General features: G+C 40.8%; 1 protein-coding gene across 1 annotated transcript in view; it reads right to left on the bottom strand.

The window, feature by feature from the left end:
• sulf2b (sulfatase 2b) overlaps window positions 1-14889 on the bottom strand; it is a 213639-nt gene that overhangs the window by 161633 nt on the left and 37117 nt on the right. The window lies entirely within an intron of this gene.

Raw genomic sequence — 14889 nt, 5'->3', positions numbered from 1 at the left:
ACTCTCCCTCCCTCCCTCTCTCTCTCTCTCTCTCCCCTCTGGATCGCTCCCTGCATGAGTGAGAGAGGGGGAGAGAGGGAGAGGAGGAGGAGCCTTGTTCTCTCTGGGAACCAATCAGGAGGCTCAGGAGTCCCACTGCATGCCTGGAACAGGAGGAGCAAGCAGCCAAGAGGACAAAATGAAATAAATACAGGAGGCCAAATGTGCACACACGTAGGGGAGGAGGCCAAGGGAGGAACGACAGACTCAGACTCTGTGGCCAGAAGTATGCAAACTCAGGCTTTAGTGTCCTTTAAATGCACCAAAGAAGAACGGGAACAATAAAACATGCATGTTTATAATTTAATAAACACTTTATACACAACCTAAGGCAAAACCTTAGAGATAAACACGGTTATTAAAGAATTACCCAAACCCTAAACCACTTTATAGCTGAAAAACAACAGGATATGTGTGTTTAGAGGGGCTGATGATCAATTCAAGTCCAGAACTCAACATCTGAGATTTAAAATCTACAACCACAATTCCAAAAAAGTTGGGACACCATGTAAAACGGATATAAAACCAGACATAAATGATTGTCAAATCTCATAAACCCATACTTTATTCATAATAGAAGATACAACATACCAGATGTTGTTTGTGGAGATGTAGGGGAGGAATGTTGTCCCATTCTTGTCTGATGAAGGATTCTAGCTGCTCAACAGTCCTGGGTCAGGCAAGTTCAGGACTCTCCTCCTGTGAAGCCATGCTGTTGTGATGGATGTGGTTTAGGATGGTCTTGCTGAAATAGTCAAGGCCAACAGAGACGTTGTCTGGATGGGAGCGTATGTTGCTCTAAAATCTCTCTCTACTTTCCAGCATTGATAGTTCCTCTCCAGATGTTAGAGCTGCCCACGCCATAGGCACTAATGCAACCCCATACCATCAGAGATGCAGGCTTTAGACCTGAGCCAGGAGAACAAGCTGGATGCTCCCTCTCCTCTTTAGTCCACAGGACACGGCGTCTGCGGTTTCCTCTGACCACAGAACAGTTTTCCATGTTTCCTCAGTCCATGTTAAATGAGCTTTGGTCCAGAGAAGACGGCGGTGTTTCTGGATCCTGTTCACATATGGCTTCTTCTATCCATGATCAGCTTTAACTGTCATTGGTGGATGGCACGGCCAACTGTGTTGACAGACGATGATTTCTGGAATGTTCCTGAGCCCATGCAGTGATTTCAGTCCAGAATCATGCCTGTTTTTAATGCAGTGGCCCCTGAGGGCCCCTTCGGCCTCCTCCCTTGCTCACAGAGATTTCTCCAGATTCTCTGAATCTTTTGATGATATTATGGACTGTAGATGGAGGGAATGTTTTTCTGAAGTTTTTCCAGGATTTTTTACACATGGTTTTTCTCAGATTGATGAACCTCTGCCCATCTTTACCTCTGAGAGACTCTGCCTCTCTAAAAAGCTCCTTTTATACCCTGTAATGTTACTGACCTGTTACCAATCAACCTAATTTATTCCAGCTGTTTTTATTATTATCCCTTTCTATCCCTCTTTGAGATGTGTAGCTGCCATCAAATTCAAAATGAGCTTATATTTTTCATGACATGGTAAAATGTCTCAGATTGACATCTGATATGTTGTTTATGCTCTGTTGTAAACAGAAAATGGGTTTTTGAGATTTGATCATTGCATTCTGATTAAACTGACATTTTACATAGTGTCCCAACTTTTCTGGAACTGAGTTCTTCACACCATGGGTCTATGGTGAGTCATTGCTAATGACTAACTCTGACCTTCAGTGTGAATCTCTATGACGTTTGGGCTCTCAGCATGAAGGAGTGATTCCTGTTTTGATTCTAGGGTCGATTCACCTCAGCAGAAACTCTGGACTCTACTCTTCAATAATGTTCCTGTAATCAGACTAGACCACATTAAATCTCCTGTAAAGCTGGGATTATAAATAAAGATGAAATGAAATATTGGTATTGGTTGTATTAAAGTAGGTACAGAAAGTGAACTTTGGGCTGATTCACAGAAGTGACTAAAGGGAGGATCTTTGATTCTTTTTCTGCCCTTGAAAAACCTCAAACTTTATGTGTAATCATTCTGCAGAAGCCTTTCCAAAATAGACTGGATATGAGTCAATGTTTTTATTGATTTTCCTTCTTCAGTACCAAGAAGAGATTCACAGTACCAGAACTTTACACTCCGGTATGATTCAAGTAAGTCAAATGATGCAGATGGAGCCGGGAACACGTCTGATTATCAGTTAGTTATTGATTATTGGTCAATTATCCATCTTAGCTCTTTAACATGAAGACTGATTTAAAAAAAGGACCCAACATCCTCAGCTTGACCAACATTCTATTCTCTGCCGTTATCCTTAAAAGTTTAGAAAAATTCCATCCTTGCCTTTAAAGAGCATGTCATCCTTTAAAGATTAGAAAACATTCTGTCCTTTTCTTTAATGGAATCATCCTTTAAAGTTTAAAAAAAAAAATCCATCCTTGCTGTTACAAATGATGTTGACTTCTAAGGCTAATAAAACATTCCATCCTTGCCTTTTAAAGAGGAATACATCCATTAAAACTTTTAAAACATTCCTTCCTTGGCCTTTCTATAGTGTCATGCTTTAAAGCTTAAAAAACATTCCATCCTTGCATTGGGAAATTATGTCTGCTTTAAACAAATAACATCCCAACCTTGCCTTCAGATATGAAGTCTGCTTAAAGGTTTATAAAACACCACCTTTGCCCTTAAAGAGGATGTCATCCTTTAAAGACTCTAAAACATTTCACCTTTGTCTTTGAAAGCATCCTCATTTAAAGGTTAGAAAAATTCCATCCTTGGCTTTACAAATGTCAGCTTTTAAGCCTAAAACCTGCCATCCTTGCCTTTAAAGATGATATCATTCATTAAAACTTTCAAAACATTCTATCCTTGTCTTTAGGGATGAAGTCTGCTTTAAAGCTTAAAAAACATTCCCTCCTTGCCTTTAAGAAATGAAGTCTGCTTAAAAAGCTTATAAAACCTCCCATCCTTGCCATTAGAGATGAAGTCTGCTTTAAAGCTTTTAAAACATTCCATCCTTGCCTTTAGAGATGAAGTCTGCTTTAAAGCTTTCAAAACATTCAATCCTTGCCTTTAAAGATGATGTCATACTTTAAAGCTTTTCACAAGATGATAGCGTTCTATATAACACTCTGTCCTTGACTTTTGATGATTTCTTCCTGCAAAGCCTATAAAACATTCCATTCTTGCATTTGAAAACGATATCATCCTAATTAAGTTTATATAACATTGCGTTCTTGCGTTTTAAGATTATGTCATCATTTAAAGTTTATATAACTTTCTGTCCTCTGCCTTTAAAGATGATGTCATCATTTAAGGCTAACAAAAAACATTCCATTCTTGCCTCTTGAGATAATGTCTTCCTTCAAACCTTGTAAAAAAAGTCCATTCTTGTATTTAAAGATAATTTTATCCTTCAAAGCTTATAGATCATTCCAGCCTAGCTCTACAAATGATGTCATCTATTAAAGCTATTAAAACATTCCATCCTTGTCTCTACAGATGACTTCATCCTATAAAGCTTCTGAAACAATCCGTTCTTTGCCTTTGATGATATTTGTCTTTAAAGCTGATAAAAAACATCCTCATCATTAAAAATGATGTCATCCTTTACAGCTCCTTGAGATTCTTAAAGATTATATATTTGAAAGCTTTTAAAACATTCCATCCTTTGTCTTTAAAGATGATGTCATCCTTTAAAGTTTTTCACATGATGATAGCATTCTATATAACACTCTGTCCTCGACTTTTGATGATTTCTTCCTGCAAAGCCTATAAAACATTCCATCCTTGCATTTGAAAATGATATCACCCTAATAAAGTTTATAAAACATTATATCCTTGTGTGTTAAGATGATGTCATCCTTTAAAGTTTATACAGTCATGGACGAAAATATTGGCACCCCTGGAATTTTTCCAGGAAATACACCATTTCTCCCAGAAATTGTTACAATTACAAATGTTTTTGGTATATACATGTTTATTTCCTTCATGTGCATTGGAACAACACAAAAAATCTGAAGAAAAAAGACAAAATTGACATAATTTAACACAAAACCCAAAAAATGGGCCAGACAAAATGATTGGCACCCTTTTAAAACTGTGGGTAAATTATTTTATTTCAAGCATGTGATGCTCATTTAAACTCACCTGTGGCAGAAACAGGTGCTGGCAATCTAGAAATCAAACCTGAAGCCAGTTAGAATGTCTAAAAGTTGACTCAACTTTTGTGTTGTGTGCCTGTGTGTGTCACACCAAGCATGGAGAAGAGAAAGAAGAGCCCAGAACTGTCTGAGGACTTAAGAAGCAAAACTGTAGAAAAATATGAACAATCTCAAGGTTTCAAGACCATCTCCAGAGATCTAGAAATTCCTTTGTCCACTGTGTGTAATATAATCAAGAAGTTTATAACCCATGGAGCTGTGGCTAATCTCTCTGCACGTGGACGGAAGAGAAGAATTGACAAAAGAATGCAACGCAGGATAGCTGGAATGGAGGATAAACATCCTCAGTCTCAGGGTGCAAAAGTGTCAGCTGGGACCATACGTGGTCATCTGAATGAGATGAAGCGCTATGGCAGGAGACCCAGGAGAACTCCACTGCTGACAAAGAGACATAAAAAAGCCAGACTGGAGTTTGCAAAAATGTACCTGAGTAAGCCTCAATCCTTCTGGGAGAACATTTAGTGGACAGATGAGACTAAGGTAGAGCTTTTTGGAAAAGCACGTCATTCTACTGTTTACAGAAAACAGAATGAGGCCTACAAAGAAAAGAACACAGTACCTACAGTCAAACATGGTGGAGGTTCAAGGATGTTTTGGGGTTGTTTTGCTGCCTCTGGCACTGGGTGCCTTGATTTTGTGCAAGGAATCATGAAATCTGGAGACTATCAAAAAATTTTGGGCCGCAATGTAGGGCCTAGTGTCAGAAAGCTGGGTCTGTGTCAGAGGTCATGGGTGTTCCAGCAGGACAATGACCCCAAACATACCTCAGAAAGCACCAAGAAATGGTTGGAGACAAAGCTGGAGAGTTCTGAAGTGGCCAGCAATGAGTCCAGATCTAAATCCCATTGAACACCTATGGAGAGATCTCAGAACTGCTGTTGAAGAAGCACCCTTCAAATCTGAGAGACCTGGAGCAGTTTGCAAAAGAAAAGTGGCTCAAGATTCCAGTTGAGAGGTGTAAGAAGCTTGTTGATGGTTATAGGAAGCGATTGGTTTCAGTTATTTTTTTCCGAGGTTGTGCAACCAAATATTAAGTTGAGGGTGACAATAATTATGTCCGGCCCAATTTTTTGAGTTTTGTGTAAAATTATGTCAATTTTGTCTTTTTTCTTCAGATTTTTTGTGTTGTTCCAATGCACATAAAGGAAATAAACACATGTCTACCAAAGCATTTGTTGACTGCAACAATTACCGGGAGAAATGGTGTATTTCCTGGAAAAATTCCAGGGGTGCCAATATTTTCGTCCATGACTGTATAACTTTATGTCCTCTGCCTTTAAAGATGATGTCATCATTTAAGGCTAATAAAACATTCCATTCTTGCCTCTTGAGATAATGTCTTCCTTCAAACCTTATAAAAAAAATTCCATTCTTGCATTTAAAGATAATTTTATCCTTCAAAGCTTATAGAACATTCCAGCCTTGCTTTTACAAAATATGTCGTCCATTAAGGCTATTAAAACATTCCATTCTTGACTCTACAGGTGACTTCTTCCTATAAAGCTTCTGAATCATTCCGTCCTTTGCCTCTGATGATACTTGTCTATGACGTCATCCTATAAAGCTTATAAAAATGTCATCTTTGCTTTTACAATTGTCATCCATCAGAACTTGGAAAACATTCCATCCCTGCCTCGAAAGATGACGTCATCCTTTAAAGCTCTTTAACATTCTTGAATGTAATATAATCCTCTAAAGCATATCAAAGGGGCTCGAATCCGGCCCGTGGCACCATCTCCTGCATGTCTCTCCCCGCTCTCCTCCCTGTTTCCGACTCTATCCACTGTCCTATCAAATAAAGGCAAAAAGGCCAAAAATAAATCTTTAAAAAAAAAAAAAAATCCAGCTTTGCTTTTACAGATAATGTCAGAAGTCACTGTTGCTTCATACACCCCCCCCCAACAATGGCTATTTGGACTTGTAAACGTGCTGTGATATAAACAACACATGAAAAGTGTCTTTGTCTGTTAGCTTGATGCTAACTCTCAATGGAATTAGCTATTGGATGGGATAAAATGATCAAAATCAGTTTTAATACTTTATTTAAGTCTACAATGTTTTTGTTACAGTTTTTTAAATGAAGACGCTAAAATAGATGTTTTGCATCTCAGTCTGAAATGCTTTCGTGACAGTCGGCCGACTTTTTTCTTCTTTTGTTACTGAACATCAGAAGAAAACATTTGGATGCACTACTGCCACCATCTGGTGATGGTACTACATTACAACCAGCACTGGTGGAAAAACAGAAAAAAACATGTTTGCATTGTGATAAAGTTGGATAAAATCTTCAGATTTTTTAAATATTCAAACACCAGGTCCCATCATACATGTTTGAATAAGACTGGACTCCAAATATCAGGTCAGTTTTAATCATCAAAAATGACCAGCTATTTCCCTCACACTGTCTGCCTTTCTACTAATAAAAAAGAGACAGCAGGAGTTTGTCTTAATGTTGCACTGATTTACTCCTCTCCTATAAAACTGTAGTAAAAACAATTAAGCCTCAGTACTGTTCCCACTGTTAGCATTGAAATAATTGAGATTTACACATGCATTAATGGAAAAGTTGTGAGGTATTGAAAATTGGGACTACTCTAATCCAAAGAAGGCCCCTCCCTGTGGTCAGATATCCACCACTAAGCAGGAAGCCTCCTTTGGCTGCGTCCCGTGTTGTGCTGTGTATTTAAAAGGCTAATTCTGGTGGACAGTTATTGACTGTCGCTCTACGATGATGAAGATGAAGCACGGAGCAGCCACTTAAATAATTACCTTCAGCAGAGAGCAGGCCAGAGTTTCCGCTCACTAATTCATCTGCTGCTGGTGTGTGTGTGCTGATGTCCACACACAGATGCTAGCTAAGGTAGGCTAACAGGCTACATGGAAGATAGAGACTAAAAAGTTTAAATCTGTACACCTGCTGACCCCAGGAAGAAGAGCTTCTAGTGAGAGCCAAACAAAACTAACAAATGCTTCATTCACTCCAGGTTTGAGTCCGACACTCATCATCCACTCATACGAAGCACAGACAAAAAAATCAAAGAAATAAAACTAAGTTTCTGTGGTCCTTCACTGGCAAACACCAGTTATGATTTTGCACAAGCACACACTTTAACCTTGGTGGAGGAGGGGTAATGGTACGGGGCTGTTTTTCAGGGTCTGGGCTAGACCCCTTATCTCCAGTGAAGTCCAGTCTTAATGCTTCAGCAGACCCAGACATCCTGGACAATGCTATGCTTCTAACTGTGTGGCAACAGTTTGGGGAAGAACCTTTTCTAGTCCAGCATGACTGTGGCCCAGAGACCAAAGGAGGACTAGAAAGACATGGACTGACTTTTTGTGAGCTGGCCTGCCAGCGGTAAAAAGGCCCAGGCAAAGAAAACGCCATTGAGCTTGACCTTGACATTTGTTGACCTTGACTCTCACTTAGTTGAAACTGAAACAACTCTGACTATTTTAGTTTCATTCAGCCTATGTAGAGGTAAAGTTGGACTTTTTAACATTAGCCTCTGTGGCACTGATCATCAACTGGTGGCCCAAGGGCCATATCAGGCCCCCCAAAGCTTCCTATCTGGCCCCATAGGAGGTCATTAAAGTCAGAGTATGAGGAAACGAAGATGTTGTGGTTTTTAGAGTATCTTTTGGCTTTAAATGTCTGCAGCAGTTAAATCCACCCCAAAGACAACGGAAATAGTTTTAGAATGACTTCACATTTGATCTGTTTAAAGAAATTCACTTGTCAGCCATTATTAGTAAATATTTTTTAAAAAAAGGTGGGTTAAGACTGGCAGAAATGTGGCAAAGATGGCCAAATTAAGCATTAAAAAAGGTTAGAGAGTTGCAAAAATAGGTAAGTGTCAAAATGGGTTGTAGAGTGGCACAAAGGGACACAAATTGGCAGGAAAAGTGATGAAAAGAGGTTAAACTGTGGCAAAACTGGTAAAAGAGGAAAAAGGGGGCTAAAAATATTTTGACAATGGGTTAAAAGTGGCAAAAATGGTGCAAAAAGTAATGAAAATGGCTTAAAAGTGGTGAAAATAGATGAAAAGTGGCACAAAGGGGATAACACATGCAGGAAAAGTGGTTTAAAACTGGAGTAAGGGGGCAAAAATTGGAAGAAAATTTGCAAAAAGGGATTAAAGACTGGCAAATGGGTGAGAAGTGGCAAAAATAACCAAAAATGGGTTAAGAGTGGCAAAAAAAATGTTGCAGAAATGAAGTAGGGTACGCCTACAGACTTCCTGTGTTTTAAGAGGAAATACATAAACTATTACAATAATATCCTAATCAGTGAAAAATTTGTATTCAATTTTTGTTTGTTTGAAAGTCCGGCCCCCAGAGTCTCTGTGGCCCTTGTGCAAATGTACTTGATGACCCCGGCTCTATGGGGATGGACTCACAGCAGGAGGCAGCCTCTACTGGACACCAGAGGAACTGCAGATTCTGTTAAACAGGCCTGAGTTTGCTGCTGAAGATCAAGTTTTTTTGTAAATATAAAAATAGTAAAGCTGAAGAAGCCGAGGCTGATGGAAAAAGACTGACACGCTCTCAGGATGGAGTGGCGTCGTCATGGTGGCAGCAGGTCTCCATGGTAACCAACAAAAAGCAGTCACAGAGCCTCGATTGGAGCGATAAGACATGGTTTGATGAGTTCAGAGGAAGAACTTTGACCTCAAACCCGTCCAGCACTCAGAGATTGTGAGCCAGGCCTTCTGGTCCATCAGAGCCTGACCTCATCAGTACTCTACAGCAGGAGTCCTCAACCATTTCAGCCCGCGAACCCCTAAATGAAGGTGCCAGAAACCGGGGACCCCCACTGCACCTGAAGGTGGTTGAACAGCCAAAAACATTTAAGAACAGCCGTGTGCAGACAAAGAAGTCCATAAGGAGGGATAAAGGGGGAAGTTTCTAGCATCCAGCCAAACGGGGCGACCATGGAGGTTAGCAAAATCATGGTCTATGGTGAAGCTGTGAAAACCATATTTTATATTTAACCTGAATAATAACCTCTCTTATCAAAGAAAGAAATATCATTTTATTCATATTATTTAGCCTTCTTTAGATGAATAAACTTTTGTTTAAAACACAATTTCAAAGGGTTAAAATGGCAAAAATATGGCTGATAATGGCTAAAAATGGGGAAAAGCTGGTGAAACTGGATTTTTAAAGAACACAAATGGGTTAAAAGCAGTGAAAATCAGATAAAAGTGGCAAAAAATAACCAAGAGAGGGTTAAAGTGGCAAAAATTATATATCACCAGGTAGTTGGGGTTAAAAACTCTTGCAAATACATTAGTTCAGGAACGCCCAGAGTCAAGCGCTACCATGTAACTGAGATCAGCTGACAGACACCTGATTGGCCTCTTAGCATGCTACTGGCTGGCTGCACTCATGCTGCCTTTTTAAGCCGCCTTCTCTTTACTCTGCAGGACCATTCTTCCAACCCTCCTCCACCCCAGCTCCTCCTTTACTCTTCATCTGACTTAATGAGTGCCATTCTGCTGTCACTGATGCCTGCTGTGCTCTGGGGTTTTTACTGCTTCTTTCCCTGCCTCAGGCTTTCCTTATAACACTGATCATCAACTGGCGGCCCGGGGGCCACATCAGGCCCCCCAAAGCTTCCTGTCTGGCCCCTGAAAGATCACTAAATTCAGAAAAGAAGATTTTAAGAGTCCATCCCACAAACAATGAACACTGAAATAATTTTAGAATGACTAACCATTTGATCTGTTTTTACAGAAATTTATTGTAAAAATTAGTCCATATTTTAAAAAATGGTTAAGGTTGGCAGAAGTGTTGCAAAAATTGGCAGAAAAAAAGTTGTGAAAAGAGGTTAAAATGTGTCAAAAATGGTACAAAAGGAAAAAATGGGGCAAAAGATATCAAAAATTGGTTACAAATGGCAAAAAAAGTACATGAAAGTAAAGAAATGGGGTTAAAAAGTGGCAAAAATTGAAAAAAGTGGAAAAAATTGATAATAGAGTGGCATAAAGGGGATAAAACATGCAGAAAAAGTGGTTTAAAAGGGGTTAAGGTCATGCAAAAATTGGGTTAAAGAGACAAAAATTATCAACAATGGGTTAAAAGTGGGAAAATGGTTTGAAAGTTGCAAAAATTGTTAAAAAAATGTAATAAAAGAGGTTAAAAAGTGACAAATGGATAAAAGAGTGGCACAAAGGGGATAAAATATGCAGGAAAAGTGGTTTAAAAGGGGTTAAAGTCATGCAAAAATTGAATTAAAGAGGCAAAAAGTATCAAAAAGTGGTTAAAAGTGTCAAAATGGGTTAATAATGTTGCTAAATGGTGATTAGGGAGGGCCCGTTCTCAGGGTTTTTTTAGGGGTCCGGCCAATCCTGTTGTCCTGCCTGTCTCATTGTGGCCTGCTTCCACAATGACTGACTAAAATGTCCTGTAGTTTAAAGGAAAATACAAATACTACTGCAAGAATATTTCAATCAGACCAAAATGTTAATTTAGTTTTTGTGTATTTGAAAGTCCGGCCTCCAGAGTTTCTGTTGAGAATAAATCTGGCCCTCATGCAAAAGTACTTGATGATCCCTGCCTTATAGGCTCAGGAAAGGCAGGAACGTCTGCTGTTCCTGCTCAATGTTCTCCGAGCAGGCACACTGCCGAACATAAATAACAGCAATAAGAGCAAAATTAATAACTGCTATCAAGGAATAATATTTATAACTGTGTGTTTCTTTAAAAAGTGGTCCTGGCTGAAATTCAGTGACATTCTCAGGAGTTTTGTGCATGTGTGGAAACAGAAGCATCAGTATTAATTTGAATATAAAAGAGGAAATCAGCTGAACAGGCTAAAGCTGCTAAAACAGTGCACATTTCTGTCTTTGTGCACGGTTCTAATCTTTAGTTTTATGCACATGGCTGCAGGTTTTATCAGTGATTATCAGCGTTGGACCTCATTAACTCTCCCATGGCTGACGGGGAGAAAAACCCCGCAGCAGAGCTCGGCATCTGGTGGAAAAACCGAGCAGAGGAGCCAAGACTGAAAGAGCCACAAATTCACAATCACGGAGGGTCGAACGTTTGAGTGACCGCGTAGTTTTGGCCGTGCAGTTTGAGAGCGATTCAGAATGAAAGACGACAGCGAGCGGCAGGAGAAGAGGGAAAAAGATGAAGAGGGAACAGAGAGGGAGGGGGCGACGAAGAGGAGGAGGAGGAGGGCACATTGTAATGGAGCTGTTGGCAGAGCTCCTGGCTGTTCATGGGTATTCATGTAGCTGGTGGCTTCAGTTAAATGGAGCGAACAGAGACGGGGGAGGACGGGGGAGACGGGTGCTGAGTTTCAGCCCAACAAGAAGTCTGCTCCGCGCTTTTCAATGGACAAATGCACAGCGACCAGTTAAGTTTGAATCATCTCAGAAAAGCAGAAGGAAAGACGGCGAGAGGACAAAACATCAGCCCAAAAGATGACACCTTTCTAAAGGATGCAGCGGTCCTCAAGCATCACTGACAGACACATTTGGAGGGAAAAACCATTAACGAAGGTCACATGGTGCATTCTGCAGATCTGTGCAGGTAGCATGGACTGGCTGCATTCTTCCAACAATGTGCAAACTCTGGAGAAATCATGACATTTACAAGACCGGCATTAATTCACCCCTATTCGTTTGGGTTGCCCGGGGGTTTCACAGCACATTGCATGCTGGGATACCTAACCTCAGGCGAAGATGTTAGAGCTGCCTCCTTTGAGAGCTTCTCTCCCATGTCATATTTGTGCATGTTTGAGTGTTAAAATACTGTTTTATAAATAGATCTTGTTGGTTGCAGGTAAGACTAAATGACCTTCAACTGAAGACAATTGAAGTGACCAGGAAAGCTGGACGGATGCTAGGACGCCACAGTAAAGCTGAGAGCCTGAGAACAGAGGATAGAAACCCTACATGAATGTCTTTAGAGTCACGTGTGGACAGACAGTCAACACACGCCACTGCACAGAGGCCTGGAGGGCAAAAAGAGCTTAGAACAGCAGATGGCATTGACCAGGATTTTCCAATATTTGCAGGTAAGAAGCATCCCCACAGCATGATGCTGCCACCACTGTGCTCCACAGTGGCCCAACTGTTGAAAAACACACACTCAAGTGCACTCTTGGGAGCCAAAACACATGCTAAAGTGCCCTCTTGGCTGGTTAAAACATGATAAACTGCCCACTTGGGTGGCAAAAAGGCATGTTTAAGTACCCCCCTCATTGGCAAAACACACTAAACTCCAGAAGACCATTAGGACCAAGAAATACTATGAAACACTACTGTTGCAATGACTTTTATGTTGGGCCCTTTTTGATCTATATTGAGCCAGAACTATATCTCACAGACCCAGTTTGTATCAGAATCAGTTAGTTTCTCCCATCTCAGCTGCTGAAGCTTGGAGCTCCTTCAGAGTAGTCATAGGTGTCTTGGTGTCCTCTCTCACTAGTTTCCTTCTTGCACGCCCACTCAGGTTGTGAGGACGGTCTGATCTAGGCAGATTTACACGTGACACATTCCTTCATGATGGATTTAACTGAACTCTGGGGGATGTTCAGAGCCTTGGGAATGTCCCCTGACTTCTACATTTCAATAACCTTTCCTCTGAGTAACTCAGGTGTTCTTTTGTCTTCATGGTGTAAAGGAAGCCAGGAATACTGATTCACTATGAGTTAGGAGTTGAATTAAAACTAACAAGTTTGTCATGCAGGGAAACATTGAAAAAAAAATTACCATGGTTTGTAAAAATATTAACTTCGATTTTGCAAAGTGAACTTTCATTGCTGTGTGAAAGCTAGCTTGGACCTGCTACAGGCCTGAAAATAAATAATTATATGCAAATTATTTGCACAAAAACTCCTAACAACTTATAACTGGTTCAGTTCTGATCAAACTACTGCCATCGCTGCATTCTTATCTCTTCACTTGATAGCAATGGCGGCTGGTGTTGATATTTTGACCAAGCTTTTTGGTCCTGAGCTTAGACCAGTAGAAAACCAGTGCATTCTGGGACGACTGGTGAACTTTTTATGGATCAGACCAGAACTAAAGAGCCGGTCTGAGGAATGTACCGAGGGCACACACACACAAACATCTCTGTGTGTGTATCAGACCAACAGGAGACGAATGGTACCATCTGGAAATACGCCACAGTGACTAAACACACACGGGCAGAGAGCCCCTCTGGGTGTTTGAGCAGTAAAGCATCCTGGGAAAGCGGTTGTCCAGCTGCTGCAGCCTCGAGGCGTGCACATTAAATCAGCGGCAGACGTACAGTTATTTACTCAGCGGTCTGTTTTCTCTGCAGCTCGGCTACGGAGAGCTGCAGAGATTCTGCGTTTGAACGCAAGGAAGGGAAAATCTGCAACAACTCCAAACACAGGACCGTTCAGCACTTTGACTGCGAAGATGGTGAGAAGACGTCTGTCAACTTCTTTGTTTTTAAAGGCACATTTCTATATTTTGAAGTTCACCCACCTGTCAAGTGAGATTTCAGCGTGCTGGCCCTTTAAGGAGAGAGAGCTGCAGGGAAGCTAGGCTATCTGTTTGCAGGCATGCTTATCTTCTATACAGTACAGTGCAGAAATCTGAGACTGTAGCAAGGCATAGATGTGGTGAGTAAGACAGCCTGAGGGCAGCGTCGGGCTGGAAGGAGGATTGACACAACCTCAGTCATGCTCTGGATGTCCTTGCATGGGAAAATAAATATGTTAAAAAAATAATAAACACTGCACCTTTAGGGAGGAGGTGGATGTGGAGAGGAAGCACAGCCTAGCGTCCCCTAAAATAAAGGTACTGATGTTCTGTACTGATTTCTTTGAAAGGCATCTGGTGACCCCTGCCCGTGTCTCATGACCCCAACGTTGAGAACCACAGGCCTTGGGTACTGTCCAGGTGGGAGGTAGGTTTACTCCAAGCCCCTGGGTGTGATTTGGATGTCCCAAGTGCGACCAGTCTCTGGCTGCACCACCAAAGGTGAAAAGACAAGGACATAAAAGATGCCATCAAGCTTGACCTGATGCCGTGATGAATCCTTAGCGCCCTACATGCCTAAACTAACTAACTCAGTTAGAACCCTAATCTTAACATCTGACAGCATTAAAGTATTTAAATCTTTGTGTCAGAAATATGCATAGTGACTGCCCTCTACAGGTTGAAGCGAGGCTACTGCAACTGAATTTTTCTATTGGCTGATACAGGAGAAGGTGATGTCATCACAGAATTAAACAGTTACCGCCCACTTTTCCCACAACATCACTGTAGCAGCAGATTGACAAAATTCCCAGGTCACACTGGGCTCAACCAATCAGAGACTTCACTGTGACACTCTAGAATTGTGGGTAGTGTAGTTCTTTGACTTTCCATTGAGAATCAAACATGTTTTTCTTCAAACAAAGCTAATAAACAATCTTTCGTCTTCTACATGACCATCGTTTCCCTGTCCTTTGTAAGAAAAACAGCTGTTAAATTCCATGTTGCAGCAAAAACCCTGATCAGGGCATCCCTACTACCTGAAGCACTGCATGACTTTGGATTTAAATACTTTAGAAATATATAACCTACAATAATACATGGAGCAGCCGTAGTTTCCTTGAGGCCGGCAGCAGAAAAGT

This window comes from Cheilinus undulatus, linkage group 11 (genome assembly GCF_018320785.1).
Source record: "Cheilinus undulatus linkage group 11, ASM1832078v1, whole genome shotgun sequence".
Lineage (NCBI taxonomy): Eukaryota > Metazoa > Chordata > Actinopteri > Labriformes > Labridae > Cheilinus > Cheilinus undulatus.
Note: the sequence above shows the minus strand (reverse complement) of the source record. Positions and strands in the feature narration are given on the sequence as shown.